Source organism: Podarcis gaigeae, assembly GCF_964106915.1.
Source record: "Podarcis gaigeae genome assembly, chromosome: 3".
NCBI lineage: Eukaryota > Metazoa > Chordata > Lepidosauria > Squamata > Lacertidae > Podarcis > Podarcis gaigeae.
The window spans coordinates 86,282,742-86,298,601 of record NC_139680.1 but is presented as its reverse complement, the minus strand read 5'-3'; the positions used below and the strand labels follow the sequence as shown (position 1 = coordinate 86,298,601).

The window sequence follows — 15,860 nt, the reverse complement described above, 5'->3', positions numbered from 1 at the left end:
CCCTGCTCAAAAAGCTGGCAAGGGGGGCACCTGTAAACTGAGGAGCTGGATCAAAAGAAGAAGAAGAAGAAGAAGAAGAAGAAGAAGAAGAAGAAGAAGAAGAAGAAGAAGAGTAGTAGTAGTAGTAGTAGTAGTAGTAGTAGTAGTAGTAGCTTGGATTTGATATCCCACCTTTCACTCCCTTTAAGGAGTCTCAAAGCGGCTAACATTCTCCTTTCCCTTCCTCCCCCACAACAAACACTCTGTGAGGTGAGTGGGGCTGAGAGACTTCAAAGAAGTGTGACTAGCCCAAGGTCACCCAGCAGCTGCATGTGGAGGAGCGGAGACGCAAACCCGGTTCCCCAGATTATGAGACTACCACTCTTAACCACTACACCACACTGGCTCTCAAAAGAAAAACATAAGGAGAGGCCAAAGGCCTATTTAGTCTAGCATCCTGTTTCCCACAATCAGGACATGAAAGCAATAGCCCACACATTGCTGATCTCAAACCACTGGTACTCAGAAGCTGCTGCTGATACTAGAAGTAACATAGACATATGATCACGTAACTTGGTTCTACACTAATTTCTAGGGGATACAGAAATTCTAGAACAGGTTTCTCTAGCTGAATAAATGGGTCTTTTACATGAATGTCCATTTGTTAGGGCTTCAGTTTTGTTTTAAATGTATCAGTTGTCTTTGTGTGTTTAACTGTTTATAATTATTCTATGTGCAAATTGCCTTGACACAGTGGTTTAGAAGGCAATTAATAAATGAATTGCAGTAACAAGGATTATCATAATGATGATTATGAGAATCAACGTAGTCATCATCTAGGACTAAGGTGAAACTGTTCAAAATCCTTTATTATTTTTGCCGCCACCAGGAGGTGTAATGTTGTTACATTTATAGAGCTGAAATCTTGATCTGTATACGCAGTTGCATTTAAAAAAAAAAAATTATGTATTGATTTTAGATTACACAACATGTAACGATCTACAGGCTCTCCTCCCACTCCCTGCCTCCTCGCTCACTTGTTCAACCTAATCTGCTGTTGCATTTGCTATATGTTGCTGTTTTATTATTGCCGTTGTTGTGAAATTGTTCTCAAGATTGTTGCTTTTGTGAGCTCTTGTTGTCCCCACTGTTTTAAGCCACATAATTCTTTTTGTGGAAAAGCAGCATACAAAAGAAAGTAGTGGCGATGATGCAGCCATTATGACTAACAGCCATCAAAAGCCTTATCTCCATTGCTGGCGAGGGAGAGCTTTTTGGCTGAATTGCAAAATAAAAAAACCAAAAACAGAAATAATAAAATTTGCAGGAATCACTTCCTTTGGAGTGAGAGAACATTGGAGAGACACATGGCACCTTCTAATCCTCTGCTTGCAAGAATGCATGGGAAGCAACTTGTGGGGATCGACTAGCCCTGCAGCAACCTCCAAAGTATACAAACCAGCCCTGAGCTCAACAAAATCCAGACCCTCTAGAAAAATGTCTGCGTAACTCCCACAGCCAAATCTTTTCAGCCTCCATCCCTTGCAGACACATGAAACTTCAAGGTTTGTCCGATTTCACTAAGAGAAGTTCAAGAATAAACATGTGCAGACGCTGACTTTAATGACCATGAATCACTGCCAATTATTGCAAGGCCACACTCTATTCAAGGCCTCGGGGCCACAACATCATTTTCCCAACATGTACAGCAACAGAACATTTCTTGCCTTCTGCGTACTACTCAGCATCTCAGCACAGTTGAATCTGCCACTGCATCTGAGGAACGCAGAATACCTAGAATGACCCTATATAAACCTCTGGGCAATAATATATCTAACAGAACACCACCTCAGCAACTGCTAGTTCAGCAGAAATCCCCCATCCCCTAACTTCACTTCCCATTTCTCGCCCCTTCACCTCCCCTCCTTTCCTCCTCCTCTCCTCTGTCTGTTTTCTGATGCCAGGGCCCTTCAGATGAGCCCCTGTCAGGGAAGCTTAGGTGTGGGAAAGGTTATTAGGAAATAGCTGCTACTTTTCCGGCTTCCCCGCCCATACCCTTTCCTTTTCAATGGTCCCTGCTCCCCTCCCTCTGCTTCAGCTCTCTTAACACTAATGAGTTCAGAAAAGACTCCGGCAATTTGCACTTCAGCTCAAGCCAAAGCACACAGGCACACACCTCTCTGATCGTTTCCTGCTCAAACAAAAGTCTGCTGGCTCATGGCACTGAACGTGGTCCAGGAAAGGCTCAGGGAGGGTGCGGGGAGACAATCGCTGCACCCGAGCAAGAGCCCTGTGCCAAAAGCAGGCTGCATTTCCAGGGCAGGGCGTTGGTGTCACCCTCTGGCTTCCTCTGCAACTCCATCTCCTCGCAGGCATCCTATTTACCAAATGACTTTGTTGAGCAAAACACTGGCCGCAGGACGCAGCCTTGGCTAACCTTTAATTCTCTAACAGTGTTATGTAAAAGCGCCGGAGGAAGAGCGAGAGGCCTAGTAATGAGAATCATTCAAAGGGAGCTGAGAGAGTGTCAACCTGCACTTTGCTCCAATGTCAGCATGGAATCCTGATACCAGATCCTCAGGTTTTTTTGCTCAGAATTTGTTTCTCTCATGTAGTGCTATACTTCACAGAAGTCACTTGAGAGAGAAAGAGGGAGAGAAATTGCCTTAAAACCTTTAATAAAAATAGGATATAAATATCCTTGACCCTCTCATGGTGTTTCTGCAATGTTTAAAGGGTGCCACCCTCCTAAGCATCATAGACTGGAATGCTAAGACTCACTGAAATTCAACAGGATTTATTTCTGATTGAATGTGGTTAGAAGTATACTGAAAGCTACCTTGCTGTTCCACTCCTTTCAGCTCCTTTTTGCATGCAAAACACTGCAGGAGCTTGCCAAAGCCAGTGAGATGAGGAAATTCAGTTTACCATTTAATTAGTTGCTGCTCATTAATCACCACTGCATAAACTCGCTCAAATTATTTGGCTCCCAGTCCCCACAAATGGCTCAAAGCAAGGGTATTCAAAAATGGTGAGCACCCCTGCCTGAAAAACCAAAGTGGCCCCAGTTCAGCTCCTTCAACTCGCCTACTTTGAACTAGCACTCCAACTCCTCCTTTGTAATCCTCTCTGCCCTCTATTCTCTTTCCTCAAGGACGCAGGCAGTGGCGCAGAACAGGCTTTTCTGGAAGCATGCCAACAATGATCTTCTGTAGTGGTTAAGAGCAATGGACTCATAATCTGGTGAACCGGGTTCGCTTCCCCACTCCTCCACATGCAGCTGCTGGGTGACCTTGGGCCAGTCACACTTCTTTGAAGTCTCTCAGCCTCACTCACCTCACAGTGTGTTTGTTGTGGGGGAGGAAGGGAAAGGAGAATGTTAGCGCTTTGAAACTCTTAGGGTAGTGATAAAGCGGGATATCAAATCCAAAATCCAAACTCTGCTGCAGCCTCCTCGGCTGTGTCATGGCCTCTGCTGCACAGCAGGCAATGTCTGCAGGCGACAGCAGCGGGACGGCCCAGCAGTCCAGGCAGAGATTGTTGACTTTTTCAAATGTGCACCAACAATGCACTTCTGGCATGCCCCGGCCTCTGCCACCTTTGCCATGTCATGACCTCCACCTGTGGCCACAGCTGGCAGTGGGGAAAGAGAGAGAGAGCACCAGCCAAGGTGGAGAGTGGGCAGGAGATGTCCCAAATTCCTCTCAGGAAATGTTGGAGCATATGCTAGATGCATGTAGTAAATTAGTATATACAGCTTAGACCTCACACATACACACGTGTTTGCTTCCAACATTCAGAGAACTTTCCAAAATGGAAAAGCATTGAAACATACAAGCCCACCCTTTTCACCTGTAAGGCAAAGAGGTGCAAACCGAAGTTGTACCTACTGACTCAGCACTGGCTCACAATTATCAGTGAACTTGTCAAAGTGAGAGATCACCAGGCAACAGAAGGATAGACTGCTGGGGCAACTCTGTGATTTATCTTCAGTTCCTAGCTGACAGGGCAAAGAAGTCAGAGCAGGTAGTCCTATAAACAAAACGCCGTTTATGATGTTTTAAGACTTCAAGTGGAGCCATTTAACGCAAAGCAAAATGTCCTACAGATATTAGTGCAGCCGCAGTGAACAGAGATTCATGGAAATGATTAAGTAAACTGGCTAGATTGAGCCTATGGGGTTTTACACCCTCCCTTCCATGGAAAATATCCATGCAATCAACACCATTTATATGATCAAGTCATTCAGATATAGTCCTGGGCTCTGCAGGAATCACTTGTAGAAAAGTGCTTCCAGTGTAGCATCCCAGACAAGCAAGAATCAGACATTCATGCACACTTTTAGCCATCACACACACACACACACACACACACACACACACACACATCCACCCATCACTGGAATCGTTTACAAAGTGTTGCCTGGGAGATAACCACAGAGCAGCTATGCAACTGGGTGGTACAATAATTCACGCTCTTCAATGACTGTGCTCTGCTTTCGGTAGTGAATTGCTGGCTCCATGACAGATTTGTGTACTTTTCACATTACAATTTGCTCAACAATTAGAGGAAGTAGGCTCATTGTTCAGCAGCAAACGTGGGTGATTAATTGATTAAATGGAGATAACTAACAAAAACACCATTATCTCCGCCCCCTCCCATCAACTATTCACAAAACACTTTTTTCACGGGAAAGAATATTTTTCAGTTAATTAAATGCCTAATTCTTCCTGTTTAGAGGGAGAATATCACTGGATTCTGGGTTATGGCAAGAACTGATAAAGAATTTGGGTGCTTCTGTTGCAATACCTAATGCAATAATATGTTGGCTGAAGGAACTGACAATAGGTTAAATGGTGGTACTTTTAGAGGGCCTATGATAACCAGGCCAGTGTTTGTTTCCTTTTCAGATTTGGATTCTGGCCCATATAAATCTGTTTATGTTTATTTTTCATTAGATTAAAGGGGCCACTCCACAAGGAAGCATCTATACACTGCTGCAATAAAGATGATGCCACAACACACTGAAAATTTCATTTAACATCCAAGGATAAAATACAGCATTTGCGGCTTCATTCATGCATTTATTGTTCTAAATATTCTGGCAGATGGATCATCAGGTTTTGCAGCATAAGTCAAGAAATGTTTTAATGGTGTAAAAATATGAGCCATCAAGGGGGAAGGGCTCAGGTTGGATCCACCTTTTTTGTATACAATGAATATTTACAATCAATTCAATAAATGTGAATATCCTTTGCGACTTTTTCTGCATACACACCATACATTTAAAGCACCCAGCTTCCCCCAAAGAATCATGGGAGACGTAGTTTACCCTTCACAGAGCTACAATTCTCAGCACCCTTAAAACTACAGTTCCCGTGATTTTTGGGGGGAAGCCATGGTATGCTGTATGCAGTATTTATTAAGCACTTGAAATACAGAGCTGATCAATAAAAGCTGATTCGCACATGAATATTCAAAATCTCATCTGCTGAGAACTCATTACTTGGCAATTTGCAGCTGAATGTTCGAACCACTGTCATAGAAAAATATTGCACATGTGGCATGACAAGATCTCTGTGTGAGGTCTTCCAGCAGTGAAGCTTTTATCACATGTGAAATAGCAAACTGTTTTATATTACAATAATGAACAATGAATCATTACAGTAACCTGCAATGATGATTTGAGTTCCCTCCACTCACTAGCCTGCTTAAATAAATGGGTCAAGAATTCCCTGTGGACCAGCAGGCTCATTCAGCGGTTGCACTTGGTGCACAGGGCAATTCTCAAGCAGTCACAACACCTAGCCATTAGCTGCTAAATCCCATTGGCACTTTATGACTCAGGAAAATCCACTGGCTAAACTCCAAATTAGATTGCTCTTCCCCGACTACGCAAAAATCCCTTGACAATTTTAGTCTGAGAGGCTTATTGTTAGTTAACTGTTATGTAATGTTGAACAGCCTCCGTACAACAGTATTAAGGGAATCGTATCCATGGTACTCTAATCAATAAACACCACATTAGAAAAGAAGATCACAGGCCCCAGTAATTTAATTTTCAGTGATAAATTAAATACAGCTGGTCATGGAAACCCCCTTGTAGTGCCATTCATAATAGCATGATCGCTTCTATCCTGCTACTGATAAATTCACCTTCTCACCCTTCATTATGCAATTAGATCCTGTGCTTCAAAAACATGTGCACTGAAATGAGTGGGGAATGTACATGCAAAAGAACATCGGTGCTATCTGTGTAGACCAGGGAGGGGAACCTTTTTCAACCCAAGGGCTGGGTCCTTCTGGCGGCCACATGCAGGCGATGGGCAGAGCACGAAGCAAAAGTGGGTGGAGGAACAGCTGCAATTTCTAACTTGCACAGTAGATCACATTCCAACCATATACAAAGCCAGAAGTTTCTGCACATTCAAATGCTAATTTCACTATCCAGGTAAGCAACAGTAACCATCCTAGCTGAAGAGCACATTCCAGTCAGGCAAAGAAAGGCATTCAAACTGTGTACAAAGCAGGGATGGCTAGAGACCTAAAGGGCCACATTGGCTCCCAGACCTGGGTTTCCCCAACCCTAGTGTAGACAAAAGTGTATATTTCATTCGCAATAAGCGCTAAACATCAGTCTCTCTCTCTCTCTCTCTCTCTCTCTGGAAAACTGCTTCATAGATCCATTCTTATTTCTCAGATTCTTACCATATTAAGGCTTTGGGAATTAGGCTACCATACTTTTCCGTGTATAAGACTAGGTTTTTTGTTTTTGTTTTTACAGAAATTGATGTTTAAAATTGTAGGTCGTCTTATACATGGGTAGTGCCTAGGGGGGACGTGGGATTGGTTGATGCCGTGAGCCGGAGATGGTCTGCAGCATGTTATTGGTGTCTGCAGCAAGGGGTGGTGCTGATTGGTTGTTGCTGCGACAATTGGGCGGGCAATAGGCTGCTTTTGCCGGCAATGGAACAGACATTAGGAGGCTGTTGCGAAGCGCACGAGTGTTAGCGTTGGCCAGGCGGGTGAGTGAGTGAAAAAGCTCAACAACTCCGGGCAATTTCCCCCCATTTTCTTAATTTTTAGTCCCCCAAAATAGGGGACGTCTTATGCATGGAAAAGTGCACTACTTTCATGCACAGCCTGCTACTGCTGTGCTCCCCCCTTGTGTTTTCTCACAGGTGTCAGATCCCTTTCTGTTGCTCCCACTTGTGAGGAAAGGACATCTCTTCACAATCGATGATCAGACAAGGGTAACCAAAAGGGAATCAAGTGGGTCAATCAACTCCCCTATGAAGAAAGGTTGTAGCAATTGGGACTTCTTAGTTTAGAGAAAACAAGGAGAAGGGGACGACAGAGGATGAGAAGGTTGGACAGTGTTCTTGAAGCTACTAGCATGAATTTGACCAAACTGCAGGAGGCAGTGGAAGACAGGTGTGCCTGGTGTGCTCTGGTCCATGGGGTCACGCAGAGTCGGACACGACTAAGTGACTAAACAACAACAACAACAACAGTTTACAGAATTGGTGGTGACATGACAGGAGTTCCAATGAAGCTGCGTGCTAGAACATTCAGGATAGTGCATAGAATAAAAACTATAGAACTCCCTTCCACAGAAGGCAGCGCTGGCCAACTTAGATGGCTTTAAAAGATGAGTGAACAAATTCATGGGAAAGAAGGCTATCGATGGCTACTAGGCATGATGGCTATTTTCTACCTCCACTGCCTAAGGCATTATGCCTCTGAATACCAGCTGATGGAAATCACAGGAGGGGCTCTTGTGATCAGATCCTGCTTGCGGGTTTCCCACAGGCATCTGGTTGGCCACTGTGGTTAGATGATGCTGGGCTTAGATGGGCCATTGGCCTGATCCATCATCATCAACTTTATTGCACTAGCCAAAGGTCATGGCATCATTCACAAAGGGAACAAAAAGAAAAGCAATAATAACCATAAAAAACATCAGGTACTGCAGATACAGTAAACCACGATCACATCTCCTAGAAATTATTTGTTGCATGTGATAGAATAGCAGGGGGTTCTCAAGTAAAATGTGCCAGCTTCAATGTCCAAATCACCTTTGCAATTGACCGCTACTTTATCTAGTTCTTTTCTCCTGATCTTCTTAGCTGCCAATGCATATAGTGCTACTTTATAAGTTACGAAGTCAACAGTATCACTCAGCAGCCATTTCACCCTTTCCCCCCTGTTCAAGTGCGTTCCATTTGTAAGCAGCGGTTTTATAAATCAGTCTCTTGGTTCCATATATAGCGGGCATTCCTGATCCAATAGGGCTCTTCTTATATTCTTATAATAGTTTAAAGGTATTATAAAAGTACATCATTTTGTAAGCATTATCTTGATAATGCCTCTCTCTAAGAAGACAATTTCATTCCACTTGTTTTATGCACTGACAGACACTCCTACGGCCAAACATTTTGCTGAAGTATTTCCTAATGCGAGTTTGGGGACAGGGAGGTGGAACCGCATATATATACACACAGCAAGAGGCAAACGGAAAGAAAGAACTGAGTGTGCATTCACATACCACCCCCTTCTTCAGCCTAAGTTAAGCTGACCTGCCTGGAGTACAATTTAGCACACTAAACACTATTAATAGCCATTCCACAGCATTCAGCTCCTGCTGCGTTCTCAGAGGCTTCAGCTAATCTTATTCTATACAGAAGCAATGTGATTCAAAATAGTAAAGGAAAAAGTCACACTGAGCCTTTATGGTGTTTCTTTCCTTAAAAAAACAAAACAACGGTGCAAAGGTTTGATTCTATTATACCATTGGGGAAGGGACATAGCTCAGTGACAGAGCATCTGCTTTGCATGCAGAAGGTCCCAGGTTCAATCCCCAGGTAGGGCTGTAGATAGCCCCCACCTGAAACTCCGAAAAGCTGCTGCCAGTTAGTGTAAGACAATACTGAGCTAGATGGACCAATGGTTGGACTTGGTACAAAGCAGCTTCCTATGATTCTCTGTTCTCAACATTGCATTTGAGGGGAAGGCTGTGTTGTTTACTCAGTGGGGAAGGGATGTCATTAAACACACCTCATTACTACTGCATATATTCTAGCAAAAGAGCTACAGAAGTGTGAAATAAATCCCCCAATAAAGCCACTAGATGGGATATGAGGAAGACAGGAGGAGATAGACAAGTTTTGAAAACACCCATCTACAATCTAAACGGAAAGACAAGGGAGCTGCTGTTTTTCTTCTGCAGTACTGAATTCCAGATCAGTTTGGCTGATCTCCATCTTCATAGGACTATCTATGCACAACAACGTCCTGGACAGCATCTTTCCCTGCCTGTCCTCCCTCCCCAAGCCTATTACTGTACAAAACTTATCTGCTAGAGGTTTCTGGCCAACAGCCTAAGTAGAAGAAGGTCCAGACATATGAAAGGTTTAAGCCTTCAGTCTTTTCAAACCAAGGACCCATTTTTGACTCACACATATGACTGGAGACTCACTTCATAATTCCCCCCCCCAAAAAAAAAAACATTTATATGGAAGGTAAACGGCCTTTCTGTGCACTCTGGTTTCCGTCACGGTGTTCCATTGCACCAGAAGCGGTTCAGTCATGCTGGCCACATGACCCAGAAAGCTGTCTGTGGATAAATGCCGGCTCCCTCGGCCTGAAAGCGAGATGAGCACCACAACTCCATAATCGCCTTTGACTAGACTTAACAGTGAGGTACAGTGAGAGCAAGGTACCACAAACTCCACAAACAGAGAGGCATTCCGTGTTACATTCAATAGGCAGAAACTGGAAGGTCAATGAAGCTTGCCTTTCTTTGGATAAAGGCTTTGAGGAGTGATCCAAGTTATTTTTCAAGACTTGACTCGGGGTAAATATGAAGGCATCTCTTCTCTAAACCCTCTTAACTTCATTTGCCACTTTAACCTGCAAACCTAATCATGTCTACTTATAGGTATAGCAAGCAGGGATGAAGATTTGACTGAGAACTGGGCATGGGGACGGAAGGTATAATGTATAAGGTATAATGTTCTGTAATTGTTAAGTGCAAATTAATTTAATACATGGTTAACAGAAAATATTTCCCAGGGACAACCCCCCAAAGGATTCAAGTTTGTTGTCTTTCTTATGTAAATCAAGGGAATGCATTAGCATAGAGAATGGAAGTAGCAGAGGAAATCTGAAGAGAGTGAAGCAATACTGGTGTTCTAAGATTTAGTGTCTTTAACATCATTTTCTTTTTAGTGTTTAGGCATTTCAATGGCACTCACAACACGGAGGGGGTGCCCCCTTAAATAGCACAAAGATTATGGGAGCAACTCAGCAAGGAATTTGGTGAGCAGACAAGTCAGAATGCAGACTGGCTTCATTTTTATGCTGCTTTCACAAACCTGGCTTGGGCAGTCACAATCCCACAAATTCTGTAGTTATCAACTGCAGCCTTCCAGAATTTACAACTTAAGTGCCACATGCAGGGTGGCGCTGTGGTTTAAACCACTGAGTCTCTTGGGCTTGCCGATCAGAAGGCCAACAGTTCGAATCCGTGTGACGGGGCGAGCTCCCCTTGCTCTGTTCCAGCTTCTGCCAACCAAGCAGTTCAACGTGAGTAGATAAATAGGTGAGTAGATAAGTAGCTGTGGTGGGAAGGTAAACAGCATTTCCATGAGCTCTGGCACTTGTCACAGTCCTCCAAACATCAGTAGTGATTTAGTCATGCTGGCCACATGACCTGGAAAGCTGTCTATGGTCAAACGCCGGCTCCCTCAGCCTGAATAGCGAGATGAGAGCCGCACCCCATAATCACCTTAGACTGGAATTAACCATTCAAGAGTCCTTTGCCTTTACTTTTTACCTTACTATGAAACTTACCTTACTAAGCTTCAGGGCCCCTAATCCCAGAGGGGCTCCAGAAGTGATATCAGTCCACATTCTTTTTTTTAAAAAAGGGTCTAGTAGTCCCAATTTGATTCATTTTGTTGTTTTACATATTTCAACAATCCCACTTTTTGAGAGTCAGTAGCACAGATGTTGTAAATGTTACTGTAAACAACCCCATTGAAGAATATAACAGTGGCTACATAGACTTTGTTTCTGGTTCAAGTTTCACAGCCTAGGTCCACCACTAGGCATATACATGCAACAGGAACCAGCAATAGCAATTGAATATCCATAATGCATACTCTTTCCATAAGCAACAGCAGTGGGGTGGAGTCACAGAGGCACTCTCCCACCCCTGGCATTGCTGCCGCTCACCTTGGGGGCTGCAGCAGGGTTGTGGCAAGGTCAGAGATGTGCAAAAAATGAAAAGGAAGATCAGAAGTTGTGAACAGGAGAGCTATAACACCAAAAGCCCCCCAGTGTACAAAATTCTTAATCCCTACTAATTCTAATGCTTAAAACTGCTACTCTCCTGACACCCCCACTCCAAGTACCCTGCTCCACAGCAGCCTCCTCTTGCGTTTCCAGGTTGGCTACTGGCTGATGCTGTGAGCCCTTTAACAGCTCAAATCTGTGCAATTTGTAGGCAACTTTTACACTTCCATCCCTGGTAATAATCAACTCAGTTTATAAAACTGTGAATGTCAAAAGGCACAGGGTTGCCACAAACATGTATCAGGAGAGAAAACACCAAGACCCAATCCAGGTATAGCATCTTAAGGCACCTTTAACGTTTGAGGAAAGGGGCTGGGGATTTGGAGAGCAATTCTCCCTGTTTTGTGGCTAATGTAAAAATAAAATAAAAAAGTTCTTCCAGATCCTCCTCTGTTTCCTGTTCAGTCAATAAATCTGCACAAAGAAAAACATATGCTCTTACAATAGCCCCTTTGCCAGCAGGCACACAACCAGCTTGGCACATGTTGCGTAGACCACCAACTACAGCAGCACTTCATTATGAGCTGTGTGCAGGGTGCCAGATGGGAAGAGAAAAACAGGGAGCCAGCCAAGGCAGACTGAAGTGGTGGCGTTGGGCCAAGTTCACCACTGATGGGGTGCAGACCTGCCATACCAGCATCCTCTGAAGTACAGGGAGGCCTTCATGCTTTGCTCCACAGAGTTAGGGCAGAGGTGGGTGGGAGGAGCAGAGAAAAGAGATAAACAATAACTCAAAAAAGTCATTTCCATCTGAGAGTTTGTCCAGAAATAGAGGCTATGCCTGGTTTCCGAGATAGAGCATTAGATTACAGAGCATTCAGAGTTTCTCAAAGTTCTCATTTTTTATCGATATCCTTTGACAAAGACTTAAACTTGTGGAGAACAGGACACACACACAGCTCGTGGCAAAAGTTAGAAGGTCAGATTCAGGCAAGGTGCTCAGAACATAAACCCCAGAACTCAATATGCACAATAGACAAAAAGTATCTTGCTAGGCATAAATGGAGATGTCAGAAGTGAGGCAAAGATGTTTGACAGTGCTGGGGAGCAGGAGATATTTTAGCCAAGGCTTCCCCAATCCAATGCATTTCAGGTGTTGTTTGACTAGTTGCCATGCTCCCTGACCCCTGGCCATACCAGCTGGAGTTGATGGGAGTTAGGAGCCCATTATGTCTGGAAGAAGGACATAGAGGACTGGAAGAAGTTTAAAGACTATCTGCAGAAATACTGCAAAGTTTATGAATGTTAAAATAATGTTGGATTTGGAAATAATATGGCATTAGTGATATAGCTTACAAAAGTATGCAAAATGCAACAGAAAAGGAGGAAAGACTAAAGTGATATTATGTCAAAAGTAAATAATATGATAAAGGTGTTTAAGTACGAGGAGGAAAGATTGGTGACATAATAGAATGAACTTAATAATTAGAAATGAGATCTGAAAGAGGGTAAGGATTTGCTGTACCTGATTGGGTAAAGAGGAACACAAAAAAGGGAGGCGTGAGGAAGTCAAGAAAGGAAGTTAACTAAGTATGATCTAAAAAGTTGGAGTTTTTATGTTTTTGTATCTGGTTGGGTGGAACTTTTCTTTACTGTATTCTATATTCTAGTGTTTTGATCCGTTCTATGTGTATTTTTGATTATGTTTTATTTCTTTTTACATTCTTTTTACTTTTGTGGTGGTTATGTACTTTTTTTTTTGTAAAAACCTAATAAATATATTTTTTTTTAAAAAAGGAGCCCACTATGTCTGGCAGGCATGTGAGGGAAATGCTATAGTTCATCTGTTATTACGGCACTTCAAGCAAAATGTCCACAGGAAGAGAGTTGAAACCTAGCGTAGCAGGAGAAATGAGTAAACCAAAGAACAAGATGACAAAGAACAAGAGAGACCAAGACAGAGGTCAATAATCAGCTAAGCACACCTCTGGTTACTTAATTTCTGACATGCCAGCACACACAAGATTTTCTACCTCTGAAATGTCAGTAAGAAGTAGACGTGTGATGAAAATACAGGGTATCTTTCTCTAATCTAACAGAAGGTTTGTCACAGGCCCCTTGGGTCCATCAGGATCTGGCATGGCTCGGCAACCCAGACAGAAGAGGAGGAGGAAGGAGAAGATGAGCTTAAAGGCTGGTACCCAGGATTGGTGGCTCTCTCCTTGTAACTCAAGATGTTGGAGAGGGGGAAGCAGAACTCCCGGCCCACCCCAGTGCCCCTCCTGTGGAGTGCAGGGCCTCACTGGGGAGGGAGGACTTCAACCAGCCAGTGGGAGGGGCTGAGCAGGAGAAGATAGTGGTGATGGAGGTGGAGTCAAAGGGGTAGGACACAGTGTTGGCACCAAGAACCAGGTGCCAACTTTGTAGGTGGGATCAGATACACCAGCACTGATAGAACACACATTTGCATATACGGCTGTCTCATAAGGCACATCAGTTTTGCGATCGATTGAGCTCACCCTGCATTGTCTTTAAAAGCTTGGCGGGAGGGTGCTAACAAGTGTTGTGACATCTTTGTTGCTCCTGTTCAGTTCTGCATCTCTTGCCTTGCTCGTATACACTGGAATCATGACTTTCAGATCCTGTGCTTGCTGCTATCTCTGTACCATTTAGAGCCAGAATAAAAATGTCTTCCTTACTCCTAAGTAAGAGCCAGTGTCGTTGTGTTTTGGGATGGGAGCATAACAAGGCTAAAGAAATGAGCAGTTGTACAGAAGGTCAGAGTGTACATCTTGTGATGAAAAGGACACCCATCTGAAGATAGTAAGTTCTCCTGTGGGAGGTCAGCCTGGTGCTTTAATTAAATAGAGGGAGGGCATCGTTGTTGCTGTATGAGAATATAATAAAGAAAGGCTAGGTTTTTTCCAGGTCCCAGAAAAAGAACAACTCTCTCAATGTTCCCCTCTTCCTTCGCATGCAGTGGAGCTTTCAAAGCCCGTGCCAGAAATTTGGAGAGAATTAAAATGATAAAATCAACAGAGAGAGAAAGAAATATATTCAATTGGCCCACAGCAGATTTTTTCCAGGAACACAGGTAAAACATCCAAGGGTAATGAATATTTACTGGGCTGATCAGAAGAACATCTGCCTGTCCTTGTACAGTTAAGATTGGATTTTGCTGCCGTCATATATATATTTTTAAGAAAGGTACGGCCACTGATTCACATTTTAAAGCTTAACGCAATGATACGCTCATGGCTTTTATAAATATAAATGCAGTCAAATGCAGCAGCATTTTATTGTACTTTTTTTACAAAGCAGATGGCAAATATCAAAGGCCAAACTGTAGCCTTTGGGCATACTTCAAGGGGCCCAGAGAAATATTTGGCTTGCTAGAGATTCTCCGTCTGCATCTGAAAAGGCTCCTCTATATATAATGATTTAGTAATGTGCACTCGCACAATAGTATACAACACACAGCTTTTTCAAACATTTCCAGGTCGTTGATTTACACTGGCCCCCTTACAGACCGAACCTTTCTAATTCAATTAAAACCTCAGCCCGGCCAATCAATACAAATGCAGCCTGCCTTTCTTTAATGCATACAGAGCAGAGGCCACAGCTACAGGCAAAGCGAGACCCAGGAGGCAAATTCTGCAACCTACAAGCCTAGTTTCCATTCCAAACTAACACTGCCATAAACACTCATAGCTCCCTGCCCCCCAGCTTGGACAGAATCCAGATTTCAATACAATCCAGGGAGTGCTTCACACATGGCTTTTTTCCCCCCAATAGAAAGATAATATCTCTGTAGAAAAAAACCCCAGAAGCACAGCATCCCTTGAGAACTGAGGCCAAAGTCTTGTATTTTTCCACAAATGTGTGGGTCCGAAAGTGTGGGTCCTTCCAGGCACAGACTTCATTTCCAAATGAGACGCTGAGATATCGGTAACTGGTTGCTGGCAACAAGGTTTTGTTTATTACTTAGCAGTAAATCCGGATAAAAGAGTGGGGGGTGGGAATACTGGCTGGCATTTTGATGGCAGTGATGTCCTGTGGATACTGCAAAAGACTTGCATGCCATAAGGAGTTGTCAATCCCACATTAAACACCCTTCTTGGAGCACCCTAACCCTATACAGTGGGGTGTGTGGATCTGAGTCTGTGTACACACCATACATTTAAAGTGTAGACCCCCCATACAAGAGTCATGTGAAATGAAGTTTCTAAAGGGAACTGGAAGGTGTAAACTACAGTTCCCAGGCAGAAACCAATACAGTGATGCCTCTGGATGCGAACAGGATCCATTCCGGAGCCCCGTTCGCATCCTGAGCAGAATGCAACCGGCGTCTGCACCTGCGTGGGTCGCGATTCACCACTTCCACGCATGCGCGTGACATCATTTTGAGCGTCTGCACATGCGGGAGTGGTGAAACCCAGAAGTAACCCATTCCGTTACCTCCGGGTCGTCGCAGAACACAACCTGAAAACACTCAACCTGAAGCGACTTTAACCTGACATATGACTGTATGTTTAAAATGCATGGTATGTACACAGCCTGACAGAATGGCCAATTGTCACATT

The 15,860-nt window shown here is 43.6% G+C and overlaps 1 protein-coding gene across 11 annotated transcripts in view; it reads right to left on the bottom strand.

Moving 5' to 3' along the window:
• DAAM2 (dishevelled associated activator of morphogenesis 2) overlaps window positions 1-15,860 on the bottom strand; it is a 217,198-nt gene that overhangs the window by 109,217 nt on the left and 92,121 nt on the right. The gene's annotated exons all lie outside the window — the stretch shown is intronic.